This window comes from Saccostrea echinata, unplaced genomic scaffold (genome assembly GCF_033153115.1).
Source record: "Saccostrea echinata isolate AGI-Se365-2 ecotype Australia unplaced genomic scaffold, CSIRO_AGI_Sech_v1 ptg000006l, whole genome shotgun sequence".
Classification (NCBI taxonomy): Eukaryota; Metazoa; Mollusca; class Bivalvia; order Ostreida; family Ostreidae; genus Saccostrea; species Saccostrea echinata.
This window is the reverse complement of record NW_026889755.1, coordinates 12,498,199-12,514,318: the sequence shown is the minus strand read 5'-3', so window position 1 is coordinate 12,514,318 and position 16,120 is coordinate 12,498,199. Positions and strand designations below refer to the sequence as shown.

Sequence of the window (16,120 nt, the reverse complement as noted above, 5' to 3'; positions counted from 1 at the left end):
CAACCCCCACTTGGGCCCAATCAGAAGCCTAAGCCAGAGAAGTACTTTGGTCGCCGTCTCCTGATGTGGATGTCTCTGTGGATGTTTGAAGTTGAGCTTACATGCCCCAACTGCAAGAAAACTGGACTGACCAAACAGGGACCCTATAGAAACACCCGCTTTGTTTTAGACGTGGATGGGTATTACATTCTGGCTGCTGAGTATTTACACTGTTCCATGTGCAAGAAGAACCAGATCAACTGGAACCAATGCATTTTGGATCAGCTGGATCATAGTACTTAAAGAAAATCTCCTGTCCATGTTCATGTGACCAACGAGTGATTTTCATTATGAACAGCGAAGATTTGGTAAAATGTTACATTTATATGTAAATACTTTCAAGATTTCCCTTTGAAAGATTTGTCTTGCATAAGTGACTTCAGTTTATTGATTTTTTTTTTCATTTTGTGTTTACTTTTCAAGGAAACAGCCCAACTCAATTACAAAAGCAAATAAGTGAGCTACATAACTCAGTTTGGGCCTCGAAGATGGTGCAGTTCCTGCAGGACTGCAAGATATTTGCAGCGACAGGCCGGTCCAGACTGGTAACTGCTTGTAATGTTGATGAGACACCAAAACAACTCGCTAGGCAATAGCTGCTTGGGCTTAAACCGAGATGGCACAACAAGGTAGAAGCAGAAGATTCTGGTTACGTCCATTACGCTGTTGTCTGGTGAAGTTGTGAGTCTTGGATTCACACGTGTATCACATGAGACAACAAGTTTCCAAAACTGACACAACCAAAGACTATTTCAATGAGCTTGCTGGCATGCAGACATACATACAGAACTTCATTAATTCATCGCTGGGAAAGCTTGCGCATAGCACGAGTGACACAGCAGCCACTTGAAAAAGGCAAATGAAATACTAACCAGCTGGTGGAATCTTACAGCATTGTGAAGATGTATAGGGTTTGTTAACTTCTACTGTAGGGCTTATGTCCTTTGTACTCTACATTCAAGATAAGCACATGTTAACAGCCATTAAAAATGTTGCAAAGGCAATGAATGCAACGTTGGATAAACAAGTCATAGATTTCTTGCCAGGACTGGTGGAAAAGTCTGCAAACCACCATGAAAGAACGAACTGGCACGAAAATCATTTGCCCATGTTACAAATCTTGGATGCGAGCACCACATTGGTGACTTAGACAGTAGCATGCGCCGCCGCCGTATTCAAATAAATCAAGTAAAAGTATAGCATTTTGTAATGTTCTATGTAAACGTAATCCGGAATTTTTGTATTTTTTCACGCTTGGTTTTAATATAAAGGAGATAGAGCGGAAGTAATAAATATGGAATACCCAGAGCATGTGCTACAGAAACACAATTGGCGACGAGAAAGTAAAAAGACAGGATTTATGATTGATCAACTGTCATTACCGATTTTTCCGGCATTCGATGCAGAAGTGGATAAGTCAACGGTAGGCCCAAGATGGGACACGTGGGTCGGGCGTTTTGAGTTTATTTGTGGCATTAAAATTAGTAAATCCTATTGTTCCGGACGGCGAGGAACCTAATGAAACTTTAATCAAAAGTGTTGATGATCGTAAACGAGATTTGTTACTGCACTATGTAGGTTAACAAACTTTTGATATTTATTAGGCTGAAAAGGGGGGGGGGGCAACTTCATATACAGCAACGAAGAAAGTTCTCACTGATTATTTTAGGCCGCGGAAAAACACACAAATGGAGATATATACATTCAGGAAATGTAAACAGAAAGAGGGACAAATCTTAGATGAATATCTTACAGAGTTACGGAAACATGCTAAACATTGTGAGTTAACAAACATTGACAAGGAAATTCTGTCTCAATTAATCCAACACTCTAGATCCAATCAACTCAGTGGAGGGTCTCTGAGAGAACCTGATAAAGGATTTGAGGACATTATTCAATTTGGCCGTTCAATGGAATTTTCTGACTCTCAGGCACATGCTATGGAGCGCCATGTGGATCAATCTGTGAACAAGTTGAATATTCGTGGTCCTAGACAGCGTAATGGTGTAGCACGAGGAGGAAAACGTTATTAGTCAGCGAGGAAACCTCGTTGGCAATATGGAGGAGTGTTTCCACACAAGGAGAACAAACCATGTCCAGCTCAAAACCAAACGTGTCAAAAGTGTCAGAAAATGGGCATTTCAAGGCTGTGTGCAGGAGTAAGAAGAACAAAGTCAGGATGAGAGAGAAAGTACCGTTCATGACACAGCACAAAGACTTCATCTGGAAGTGACAGTGATGAATACTGTTATTGAATCAAAATACTGAAATCTGGTGTAAAGCGTGTGAAAGGCCCATATGTTGAAGTGTCCGTGAACAAACACAGGCTCAAGCTATTGGTGGACAGTGGTTCATCCGTAAACATATTGGATGAAGCACGTTAAAGTAGGATGTCTCAAGCTACGGCGAAGGAAGGAACATTGTTAATTTGTACCTTATGAAGGTGGCAAAATACCAGTTCTAGGGACTTGTGACTTTACATTAGAAATGAAGAAAAGTTATGATGTTGTGATGTTTTATGTTGTGTAAATGGATCCTGTTAGGCTACCCCACTGGTGATATAGCCTACATATCACTAAGTTGGTAAACAGTGTAAATGAAATCAAGGAGAACGTGAAAGATGACTTTCCTCAGTTAATTCAAGGCATTTGGAAATTAAGGAATCACCAGAAAAAATCACATTGACACGACTGTCACACCAGTGGCTCAGAAGAGGAGAGAGACTCCATTTGATTTGAAGGATAAGTGGATAAAGGAAATAAATGAGCTGTTAAAATTAGACTTAATAGAGAAATTCGAAGGAGAGCCTACACCATGGGTGTCCCCAATTGTGACTCCGCCAAAGAAGCAAAACACACACACAAAAAAAATATTTTGAGCTTATGCAATGTGTAATTCGCTCCGTCGGGGACACGGTACGATGCATTCAGCTCGACCGTGATCTTTGGCTAATATATCTGACCGATGACCAGAGCAAACAAACACTGTCGAAGGAAGAGGTCGAAGTCTACAATTAAAAGTTTAATGCTTAAGTGCAAAATCCCTTTACTACAGGTCCAATATCCCCCACAGGTAGCGTTCTCAAAGTCTCTGTGTCTGGCAGGCCTTTTTTCTGTGGATGGCAATGAAATTCTGGCAATGCTTACTAAACATGGTGCAAATCTAGAGAGCGACTGACAATATGAAAAAACAAGAGGCCCAAGGGCCTTAACGGTCACCTGGGTATGATAAAACAATTTCAAGGATGCATAGAGTATAAAATGAACTGAAAGGTGAAGCTTTGTTGCCCAAAAGCAAGAAAAATAGGGTGATCATGATCAACAAAATAATTGGTCTTAATATTCATTAACAGTTCATAAATTAGGTTCTAATCTGTTCCCCATTTATCACTATCACTATACAGTATATTAACAAATTATCAATGCTTCTGTACTATTTTAATCCTTTGTTGAAATCTCTTACATTGGCATCTCTTGGTCTTTGATGAATATTTAATAAGACAAGTTATTTTTGTCTCATTTTTATTTATCTACTACTAACAAGTATATCTGATCATTAAAACTATGAAAGTACTTTTTGTATTATACAATAAAAGCTTTTGCATAATTCTCTATTTACCTTTCAAGTACATTATTTACACTGATAAATTATCAAAAGTAAATGGCAAAGGGGAATAACTCCTCTCAGTAGAATACAAACTAATAGAGCCCTGGCCAGGACCAGAACACTTGACCAATGGTCCAGATGTTCAAAAATCTGGTAAAAATTCCCTTCCTTATAAAAACTTTTACTCTGTTTGCCTCAGATATGCCCAGGTGCGGAGAAGATTTTTAAATAAATAATGCATTTTTACTACAGATTCACTATATTATCAATAGAGCCCCCCCCCCCCCCAACCCCAAAACACCAGAGCTTCTGACCCTGGGACCATATGTTTGCTCATCATCACTTTGTTTATCTGCTTAACACTAAGGAGCAAACAGGATTATTTAATAGAATTAATGCATTTTCACTAAATTATCAAGAGCCCCACCCTCACACCAGCACATCTGACCCAGGGGTCATGAAATTCACTACTCTGGAAGAAGCACACTTGCTCATCATAACTATACACTTAGCTTCTTTGCTTTTTTAACCAGAAGAAGAAAAGAATATTTTCAAAGAAATTTTGCTTTTTCACTTTATAATCAATAGAACCCCCCCCCCCCCCCCAGCAGAACCCTTAAACCTGGGGTCATAAAATTCACAATTTTGGAAGAGGCATCCTAGTGTATCATAACAATGTACTTTAGCCTGTTTAAACAATACCAAGGGGCAGAGAAGAAGATTTTCAAAGAAATAGTTCACCTTCTCTACAGGATCTATATAGCCCCGCCCTAGCACCAGAACTCCTGTCCCCGGGGCCATGAATTTCACAATTTTGGAAGAGGCATCCTTGCTTATCATAACAATGTACTTAGTTTGTTTAAATAATACCCAGGTGCAGAGAAAAAGATTTTTAAAGAATTAAAACATTTTCACTTTATAATCAATAGAGCCCCGCCCTAACACCAGAACCCCTGATCCAGGGGCCACGAATTTCTCAATTTTGAAAGAGGCATCCTTGATTATCATAACTATGTATTTAATGTGTTTCAATAATACCCAGGAGTAGAGAAGAAGATTTTCAAAGGATTAATGCATTTTCACTATATAATCAATAGAGTCCCACCCTAACACCAGAACCCCTGACCCAGGGGCCATGAATTTCACAATTTTGAAAGAGGCACTCTTGCTTATCATAACTATGTACTTAGTTACTGAATTTAATACCCAGGAGCAGAGAAGAAGATTTTCAAAGGATTAATGCATTTTCACTATATAATCAATAGAGCCCCGCCCTAACACCAGAACCCCTGACCCAGGGGCCATGAATTTCACAATTTTGGAAGAGGCACTCTTACTCATCCTAACTATGTACTTAGTTAGTTTATTTAATACCCAGGAGCAGAGAAGAAGATTTTCAATGAATTAATGCATTTTCACTATATAATCAAAAGAGCCCCGCCCTAACACCAGAACCCCTGCCCCTGGGGCCATGAATTTCACAATTATGGAAGAGGCACTCTTACTCATTATAACTATATACTTAGTTAGTTTATTTAATACCCAGGAGCAGAGAGAAGAAGATTTTAAATGAATTAATGCATTTTCACTATATAATCAATAGAGCCCCGCCCTAACACCAGAACCCCTGCCCCTGGGGCCATGAATTTCACAATTTTGGAAGAGGCACTCTTACTCATCATAACTATATACTTAGTTAGTTTATTTAATACCCAGGAGCAGAGAAGAAGATTTCCAAAGAACTAATGCATTTTCACTATATAATCAATAGAGCCCCGCCCTAGCACCAGAACCCCTGACCCTGGGGCCATAAATTTCATAATTTTGGTAGAGGACTCAATGCTTTCCACAATGATGCCAACAGTTTGACTGCTTGATGTCCAGGAGTAAAGAAGAAGATTTTTAAAGATTGCATTAATTTTGGTGGTTTTAGCCCCACCCCTCAGGCCCCAGGGGGGCAGGGACCATGAAATTCACAATTTTTGTTCCCCTTCACCCATAGATGCTATATGCCAAATTTAGTTGAAATTGGTTGAGCGGTTTCAGAGAAGAAGCTAAAAATGTTCAAATGTTAACGCACATCGCACGACGCACGCCGACGGACAAAAACGGATAGCAATAGGTCACCTGAGTGACTCAGGTGACCTAAAAAAATAACCCTGCCACAATAATAATGTTCTGAGCACCCCAATGAATGTTGTTCGATATTTTTTGGTGCCAAGGACGAGAAGCAGAATCTTTTCTCTTTTTTCATGGAACTGCGTGTCCGTCTATAAAAGTTCCGCCAAAATTATTAGCAAACCTGTGAGCAAGAAAAACGCCAAATTTTGCACCAGCTAACGAAACCCGCTATATACGGTATTAGGTGAGTTTTCCGATTAGACGGCAACATAGATATGAAAAGCCTCCATCCATTTTGCTCCTGTGCTAATGTTGTTCTTTTTACTTTGTTTAACAAAGATGAAATTGCGTTCTTTTGCGATATATCTGTACTTTATTTCGGCGCTATCAGGGTCAGTTGGAAGGAGAGAAGTCAATTTAATGTATTTATCTGCAAATATCTTTTGTTGGGTTTTATCACCAACCCCCAATGTTGCCGAGATAGAAGAAGTGGGTGCTAGTTTGTGAAATGTAATCTAACAATGATTGTCGAATGGCAGACTACACCTCTTGCTTTAGAGGTGGACATGAATTCCATTCTGATAAGGTAGGATCACAAATGTTAAAGCACAAAGTTTGTTTATTTTGCATCCAAAGTAATCATTCAGCATTTTAAATTCGCCCAATAACAATTCTGTTCAAGAAATTATACTGTGTTTTTTAAATTCGCCCACCTGCGATTTGGACGAAAAGGGCGAAAATAAAATTGGGGGGGGGGGGGGGATTTCCCTGTAAATAGTAGTCATAGGAATGCAGCTGTCAGTGCTGCAAAACTGTGCAATGTGCCAATTAACACTATTCCCCAATCTGCAGGCTGGCAGGGATTGAAATTAACTTTTTTGACCACTAGCAAATTTTAGCTAGTGGAATTTTTTTTAACTAGCAATATTGAACTTTCACTAGCATTTTTTTCCTCATGGTAATTAACATAGGTATTATTTGAATGATTTCACAGAAAACTAATTTACACATTGTGCGTATTAAGGTCGTTTTATACAAGGTGAAATATGACCGGTTATAGGGGTGTGCAATTAAAAAATTCAAGCACTAGCTCATAGACTATTAGCCCCAAGTAAAAAGTTACTAGCTCAAACGTAGGGAGAAAAGTAACTAACAATGAAAGAAAATAGTTTATCGTTGAAAAAGTCAGGGTCTTACGGTGATTCTTTTTTTTTTTTAATTTAAAGTTTAATTCTCACTAGAAAAATTGAATCGTATATAAATCAATTGTGATTGAAAAAAAAATAAAATAAAAATAAAATATCTTTCAATTTTTTTTTTCATCTTAAATCATTAAATACCCTTGAAATATATTCTTTGAAAATCACATAAGACTTTTTCCCTTGTTGATTAAGTGATCGTAAATAATTAAATGGGATATCTACATGCATTTACCATAAACAAAGGAATGGAGGAAATTCGGATTAGGAAAAAACGATCGTTTTTGGAAGTAAATAAGTCAGGTAGTACTGCAAAATGGATAAGATTATGGAGATTTACGAACTATAGGAGCATGCTACCTGGAAATTTTTCATCGTTTGAGAATTTGATAGCAAAAAAAGTGAATAAAAATACCTGTTGTGCTTTTCATGTAACATGGGTAATTTTAATTTTTACTAGCCCGAGGGGCTACCTCTGTGCATTCAATCACTATAGCCCGACCCCCCAAAAAATGGTAGCCCCGGGTGTAAGGCAATGCTAAATGCACATCCCTGGAATAAACTATAAAAAAAAAATCCGAAAAAGGCCGTTTTTTTTTTTACTCGCAAAAGTTGGCGACCGCAGGTCGCTTTTAACTCGCAATTTCTGTTTTTAATTCGCATTTAGCGAGTATTTCCCGTTAATTTCGACCCCTGGCTGGGTATCTGATTGTGTGTTTAAAAAAATTAAACAGAAAGACAGCCACTCAGGAAAGTATATAAGAACAGTTGTTGATTAAATGTTTAAAAAAATGTAATTGACTCGTGAAATTTTGTTGATGAACTTTATGTTTTAAACTGTGTATATTTTAGGTTGAAAAAAGTTTTGTTGAGCATCTATTATGTGGAAAATACCATTTATGGCGATACTGTTTTCTGTAATAATGGTTGCCCCTTTTTCAACCTCTTTTGATGTAAGCCATGTTGAGCCCCTGGAAATATGGGTAAAATCCATGGTAGCTTAACCAATGAGAACTTAATAAATAATCGGGTGATTTCGTCATTATTGCGAAACATTGCATCAAGGAAGACGCTTTCACGACGAAATGGGAATCTGTTTTGAACATCTTCGCTGCAATCCAAACATTGTGCATTTCGAAAGCGTCCCGGATGTATGTTTTGTGGTGAAAAATGACATTATTCCTGAAAGCAATGCTTCAAAAATCGCAAAAGACATTCTTGCGCTTGGGAGTTATTTACCAGAAGAACTTGGTGTTCAAACAGTATTTAAAGGCCATTTGGCATCGCCTCCCTTATGCAAAATGAATCGATTTCAATGATACTTTGAGATTAATCGTGCTCTAAAGGAGATGACAGCTGGGTTGATAATGATTACCTTCTGCCTCACCGGGGCCTCTGGAATAGCTTTTCCTATCTGGGATTAGATGGAGTACATATGCAGTGCACATCATTTAATGATCAGCCAATGACAAAATTTCTGCGCTTGATGCTTAATGCCTTTAGCATCATTTTAAAGGAAATTCGGCAAATGTAGTGAACAGTACTATTATAAGTCCCATGTTATTATATGATGTATGATCATGCATAGTAATCCCATAAATGATACACTGTAAAGTATACTATAATCATTTTTATTAATACCATCTATCCGAGGCTTTCGTATGACTCAATGAAAAAAAATTGTATAGGTCTACAGTCTATAAGGTTTGGCAGGTCTTTTTTTGTTAACATTCATTATAAGATATTCCATTTAGTTTCACATAAATTACAATAGTCATATTGTTTGTTTTTTTTCCAAAAATTTACATGAAGTTGAATTTTAATACGTTTCTTAGAAGCTTTTTGTGAATTGCCATCTCTTAAATTATTTGTCCTCTTCTTTTTGACAGATTTCCATGGTTTTTAAAGTGTTTCTAAACTCAATCAAATGGCGCTTTTCTTTAATTTTTGATCAATCTCTTCCTCTGACCTCAAAACATTTTACTGGTTATTCTCCGCTCTCATCTATAGTAACTCTATTTCACCCCTTGCGCCATTTTTAGCCACCTCAATACGAATTGCAGTTTGATCCTCTCGTTCTCCGCCGATTTCCTTTATCATGAATTTTCTAGAAATACTAGGAACTAGTTTATTCATTTTGTAAAGTAAATTTGTTGATTTGCTTCCAAAAGATAAAGCGAAAGGGTATGCACGATCAGAATAACTTTGTACAAAGAGCCAGGAAAACAAAACGAAAATTTTTCTATTTGTACATACCCACAACCCCTGAAATCATAATTTGACATCTATAATTCACCACCTTAACATTTTCAAAGACGACATATCAACAAAGGGGATATATCTAGAGATGTCAAATTTATTAGCAGCAGACGACAACATAAAATCTTTGAAGAATACTGTGCTTTTTCCACTTTTAAATTATTTACACAGTCACGAAGTTTGAGAGCGCACTTTGCTGGACATGCTAACATTTTAAAGCGGGATCAACGTTTAAATTCAATGAATGGCGCATTATAGTCAATGCCAACATGTCGTGTGACTCTTTAAATGTGATATATGTAAATACATGTCCTGGACGCCACGAGTATTAAATCGGGGAAAGGCAACCCGCTTCGTGCCGGTGTGCATGTACAAACAACATATTAATTTACCGGAGTACCGGTATCGGCAAATCCCTCAGTTAACATTTGGATTTTTGTGAAAATAAACAATTTACCGTATTTCCTTTCTATTAACTTTCAGGTGAAAGTGGCATCCAGAGACGTAAAAAAAACATTAAAATTTTTTTTTTTTTCAAATCTTATCATAATCGTAATCACAATTGTAGATATTATTTATATTCTACAGATTCCTCACATTGTTTAACTATGATAACACTATACACGCTAGTATTTCAGTCCCGCTTAATTGTGACGTTATTTGCTATGTTACTTATTGTGAAGCTTCTAAATATTTGAAATGAAAGCGCTTAAGCTTTACTAAACATGTTCGTGTTTCTTCTTTAAAATTGTATCTATATAATGTTATATACACTTAGGTTAAATGTAATTTCTCATTAAAGCTTCAACTATTAGGCACATAATATATATTGTGTGACAATGATAGTGGGCCAGTTTCTGGTATATATTTTAAAGTGATGGCATGGAACCATATTACTGTTCCAAAAAGTCAGCATTTTTACTTATAAAACCACAAGCCGAGTGACTTTCCCAATATGTGTATATATCTATACCAGAGTTGTGGAAAACTTTTTCAGGTAGCCAGTCATTCGGACTGGCAAGAAGACAAAACAAGCCAGTCCGAAGTGATTTTAGCCAGTCCGAAATCTTTAGTCGCAAAAAAATTATCTCCTTTTATTTCTTCATAATACCATACCTACATTATATTACTCAGTCTCCATTTCTATCTCCTCTATTATCTCCTTTAACAAGCTATCATTTGTATCAAAGTCCTGTTCCAAGCCCTCCTCTGAATCTACATCACTGTCTCTCTCTTCCTCTTCTGCTCTATCCACACCTTGCCTCTCTACTTCCTCAGACTCACTCTCAACTTCATCCTCTCTCTTTTTCACCCTCACTCTCCCTCAAAAGTTCCATCTCTTCTGTCACGTCACATTGTTCTTTCGATTGTGGTTCTTTCCTTGCATCTCTTGTAAGCTGCCCGACGTCTTTGTCTTGAGGGGGATACCTGAAAAACAATATGTGTTTGTGAAACACTGATGCCCCCGTATGGCAGCTTATGGCGAAGGGTAAAGTTTCTTCAAATGCAAGTCAAATCCAGGCCAAAAGATAAAAAATGTTGATACCCAAAGAAAGGTCTTGTCTCGAGGAATACACAGGTCTGTGAAACTTGAAAGACCTAGATACAACTGTTCAAAAGTTATGGCTAAGGTTAAAGTTTTTTAAATAAAAGACAAACGTCAAGGTCAAGGTCAAAGTGGTTGGTATCCAACGGAAGATGTTGTCACAAGGATTACACCTGTGAAGTATGAAAGCCCTAGCACCAACCATTCAAAAGTTATGGCCAAGGTTAAAGTTTTTCAAAAGTAGGTCAAACTCGTAGGTCAAGGTCAAAGTGGTTGGTATCCAAAGGAAGGTCTTGTCACAAGGATTACATATGTGAAATATGAAAGCCCTAGCATCAACAATTCAAAAGTTATGGCCAAGGTTAAAGTTTTTCAAAAGTAGGTCAAACTCCTAGGTCAAGGTCAAAAGGTCAAAGTGGTGGTTGGTATCCAAAGGAAGGTCTTGTCGCAAGGATTACATATGTGAAGTACGAGAGCCCTAGCTGCAACCATTCAAAAGTTATGGCCAATGTTAAAGTTTTTCAAAAGTAGGTCAAACTCCTAGGTCAAGGTCAAAGTGGTTGATATCCAGAGGAAGGTCTTGTCACAAGGAATACACATGTGAAGTTTGAAACCCTAAGCACCAACTGTTCAAAAGTTCTTAGGATCAATACTGTTTAAAGTGACAGTACGGCGCATCTCATAAAAAAAAGTGACTTGATAAAATTTTCCGACAAGATTTGGAATTTTGTTTACTACTTAAAATGTATAAACTTTCAGAAAATTACAACTTTCACATTTAAATAATTTGGATTATTTCATTATAATTTAATTTTGTTTGTATTCTAGCCTCTGATTGGTTAATATCCAAAAAGGAACACAAATTATTTCTGTATAACCTGGTTTGGTATGGGGACACACCCCCCTGACAACCAGCTGAATCGTCTGTATCCATGCAATCCTCTCATTTCCAGTCCTCGGGATTCATGGAAAATTCCAGATTTAATAAATGTACCTTTAACTTCAAACAGTAACTCGGATCTTACCACATGTAAACAAAAAACATGGCTGCTAGGACTATGTATCAGTTTTTACCTCCCCTCGCTTCCCATCACTTCCGTTACTAGGGTTGTATTATTGAGCGGCAAATTTGAACTAATAAAAAGCAACGAAATTTTATACCCACAGTTGTTTAATGATTTTAGAATTAAATTATAAGGAATGACTCTAATTCTTGGCCAAATTATTCGAGGATAACCTGGTTTGGGTCAGTTTACGCTGTTTTATAATCCGCTTCGCGGATTATAAAGCGTAAACTGACCCAAACCAGGTTATCCTCGAATAATTTGGCCAAGAATTAGAGTCATTCCTAAAAAAATTAATAGTTATTAATGGGACATAAATATATACATCGCAACGTGTTTGGGGTTCCACAATCCATGCTATGCACGCATGCGTAGTTTTCATAAACAAAACAGCATGGTAAGAGAGACAAGCCCGGTAGGACTGCTACATTGACAAAGTCGATCAAAAAGAAAAAGAAACTGAAAATAAAGCTTGAAAAACCAACTTTCCTGACTAAAATTTAGTTTAGGGATTAATATAATCGTTGGATAAGGAAGAAACGGGAACTCGGCGACACTCACGCAGGGCTCGCGAAGGTTCTACTCGACAGATTTGTTGATTCTTATCATTCCTCATTTTTTCACCGCTTTCAAAGAAAAAAAATTAGTGTAAACTCAACATAAAAATACACTTATGACTTATTAACATTGTTGCCATTTGAAGTGCTAATTTTTTTTAACTGTGCAGAAAAATAATTTGTTTGACATTTGCCGCGATAACGTATGATTTGGTGGATTTTCCTTTCTCGGACCCCAATACACAAAACGTCAACATCTGTACTTTTAATTCTATGAAATTCGCCTGCAAGCAGACTAAAATCTTTACGATTATTATTTTAGATTTTTTTTTTTTATCAGAAAGTTATAATTTGCTTTTGGTACAAATGAACAGATCTAAGATTGCTCCAGTTCGTACGACCCCTGATTTTCCGGCAGATTCTAATTACGTTAATTTTGTATGAGAAGAGAATATTTCTGTTTCTCAAACTGCTTACATCATTTTTATACCTTATTTCTTAATGATATATTGTGTAAAATTGAATGAAAAAGCACACGTTTAGCAGCCGTACTGTCGCTTTACGATAATCCACTGTGGCCAAAATGGCAATTCTTGCATCTCCAATGGTAATGTCCTGTCGTTGCAATGTGAGTGAAAGTCTGACCAGTGGACTAATGACAACATTTTTTATATTAAATAACATATGTTCATTTATTTATAACATGCTGCAAGATAATTTGATTTTTTTTCTGTAAATTGTAAGTGTCAATATTAAATAAAATTTCCTGCACACCCCCCCCCCCCACATATTACCTTCATGCATTCTCTCAAGTTTTTTCTTTGGTTTGAAACTGTTCTTGTAAAAGTAATACAACCCAAGAAGAAGAGTGGTAAGTCGAGTGTGAAGCGGGTCATTCTTTACTGCATCCTTGTATGTCAGTTCAGGCGATGAGCCAGACACTGAACTCCGATTATCTCCGTGTAGTCTTTTTGCAGTAGGGCAACTAGGCCATTACGCTTCCCCATCATATTGGATGCTCCATCACACCCAAAGCCCACCAGTTTCTCCATTTGATCAGAAAGTTTATTTTCATGAAGTTTATCTTTAACAAACTTTAACAGGTCAGACGAGGTCGTAGATTTTGGTTCTCCAATACAGAGAAAATCCCAACTAATCTTCCCAACAGAACAAAATCTAAGGAAAATTGTCTCCTGCTCAACAGTCCCACTGTCAGTGCTTCCGTCCATAGTTTAAAAAAAACTTTCGATCCCTTAATCTGTGATAACACGTCTTCCTTCACAGTGTCAGAAATGCACTCGATGAATGCTGTAGCTCCCCATCTACTGTTGTAGGTTGAACCATGTTGCAATCCCTTGCCTCATCAAGAGAATTCATCCAAGTAAAATCGGAAATACTTCGGTTATGTTTAATTATAGCATGGATGTTACGAAATTTTAATTCTATCATGTTCCTAATAGACTGATTCATAGTAACCAATGTTTTCTGAGCAACAGATTGTCTGTTTTCCTCCACATCCCTTTTTGCTCGTGAAATCTCCACAGATCTTCGATGGAGAACAGAATTTTCATGGTGGGTTATGGTAGAATATCTGAAAATAGTAGACCCGACGATAAAATTTTGTTCGCACGTCTTAGGTACGATGGCGCTGTTATTGTTTTTGTCAATGCAGATACTGCATGTCATTTTCTCACCGTCGTAGTTTAACCATTTTCGCCCCTCTGTCCAGCTTTGTTTAAATTCCCTCTTTCGAGATTGTTCGTATCTGCTCTCGTTTTCATCTTTGATTTTACGTTTTGATTCCTGGTATCGCGCCAGTACTGAACTTAATTTGCCACCCCGATGCCATGCTTGTATCGCTTTCAGTAGCCTCATCTCGTATAAAGAGAAAGTATTACGTAATCGCACTTTTAATTTATATGATGATTGCGCTGGAAAGTGCGCCGATGATGAAAGAAAAAACAAAAACAAAACTTAACCCAAAATCGGGACCGGTCATTTGGACCGACATTGATGGCGTTTTTATCGGTCATATGCATTTTTAATCGGTTTTGCCGGCATGGCTGGCAGTTTTCCACAACTCTGCTATACAGGTAAAATATAATAAGTGTTTTTTTGTTTTAGTAAAGATGCCGAGAGGCAACCCAGCTCCAAAGCCTAAGTCAGCCCTGGCTTCTCAACAAAACCAACAAAGAAAACATCAGCCGTAAGAAAAACTGCGTTGGAGGTTCAAGGAAGAGATTCTGTCAAACCATTGACCAGAAACATATTGTGCTCCGCAGACAACTACGAAGAACTGGCAAAACATGTAGTAAGAGAACAAGAAAAATGGGAACAGCCCCGTATACAGACAAGACTGTCACCAATGCTGTGTTGAAAAGCACTGCACCGAATGATCACAGCGATTATGTTAACACTTTAAATTGAAAGTACCATTAACTTCAGTTCATGCAGACAAAAGATATTGATGCGACTCATCCCAATTACTAAACTACTTCCAATGCAACTAACCAAGAATCCACTACCAAACTATCAGCAACTGCTGAGAATTCTGACAAAGTGAATACAATCTTAGACACAATTTTTATGCGAGGTGAGTCAGCACTAGCTAGTACCCCTATCAAAATACATGATAGCATAGCATTTGGTGCCATCATCTAGAATAAAAAGAAAAATTTAGTCCAATGAATTAGTTGACCTCAAGTCACTGATCCCTAACCAATAGGAAGATCCCCTTTCTATACCAATTAAGGTTTGCAAAATTGATGTGGAACCCACCCCAAAAAAGAAAAAATCTCCCCTCCCCATAATTCAATGGGAAGAAGTATTTTTAACTTTGCATGTATTTACCTACAAAAGAATCCTAATGATGCATGCTATCTGCTCAAATATTGTCATTCTATTAGAGAAATGAGCAGAATGCATGTGGATGAGGCTTGGCGAAGCAACGATGAAACTTTTCGTAGGTTGAGGGAATCCTCTGATCTTCCCTGGGAGCAACGTATTAATTAGCTAAAGCTAAAAGCAGCAGTCAATGGAACAGCCATAAATTATTTCACGCCTTCCAATAACTATAGATATTCTAATGCAAATTATTAATTTTGTCCACATACTGTCCCTGTTTTGGACCATCGTATCATGTTGAATGCTTTTCTTAGAATGATAGAGGTAATCGTAAAGCAGGTTTTTGCTCCCAATAAGGTCATTCAGGTGCAAGATGTAACTTTTTAATACAAAGATCAAAATCCATGCAGTGTTCAGTTAGGTTAAGTCACTTTAGAACTCAAAACATAAATGAGTCTATCATATTGAGCGTAGGGGGTTCTCACATTTCTTAAATATACCCCCTAAAGACATTTGCTGTGGCCTAGAACTCGACATTCAACTCAGCCTAGTACTTAGGGATCAAATGCCCTTCCCAATTATTTCATTTTCCACTCTAATTGATTATAAATTTGTGTATTTTCCTTGACCACTGACTATCATGTGACCTCCAAGTAATCTCCTTTGGTCCCTCATACCAAGTTGAATTGGTGAAATTTTCACATTTCATATTCAATACAATATTTATTTATTTTACAAATATAACGAATGCACCCGGCCACGGGGGTGTTAAAAACCACAAATGTTTAAGCCTACAACCTGAGACAAATCGCTAGTGCATGCACATCCTGGTATCGAATAGGACATCGTGCTTTGTGTACAACCAGAGACAGATCACAATGCATA

The 16,120-nt window shown here is 37.4% G+C and overlaps 1 pseudogene; it reads right to left on the bottom strand.

The window, feature by feature from the left end:
- Positions 1-10,350: 10,350 nt before the first annotated feature.
- Positions 10,351-14,266, bottom strand: LOC133180398 (E3 SUMO-protein ligase KIAA1586-like; annotated as a pseudogene).
- Between the last annotated feature and the right edge of the window lie 1,854 nt (positions 14,267-16,120).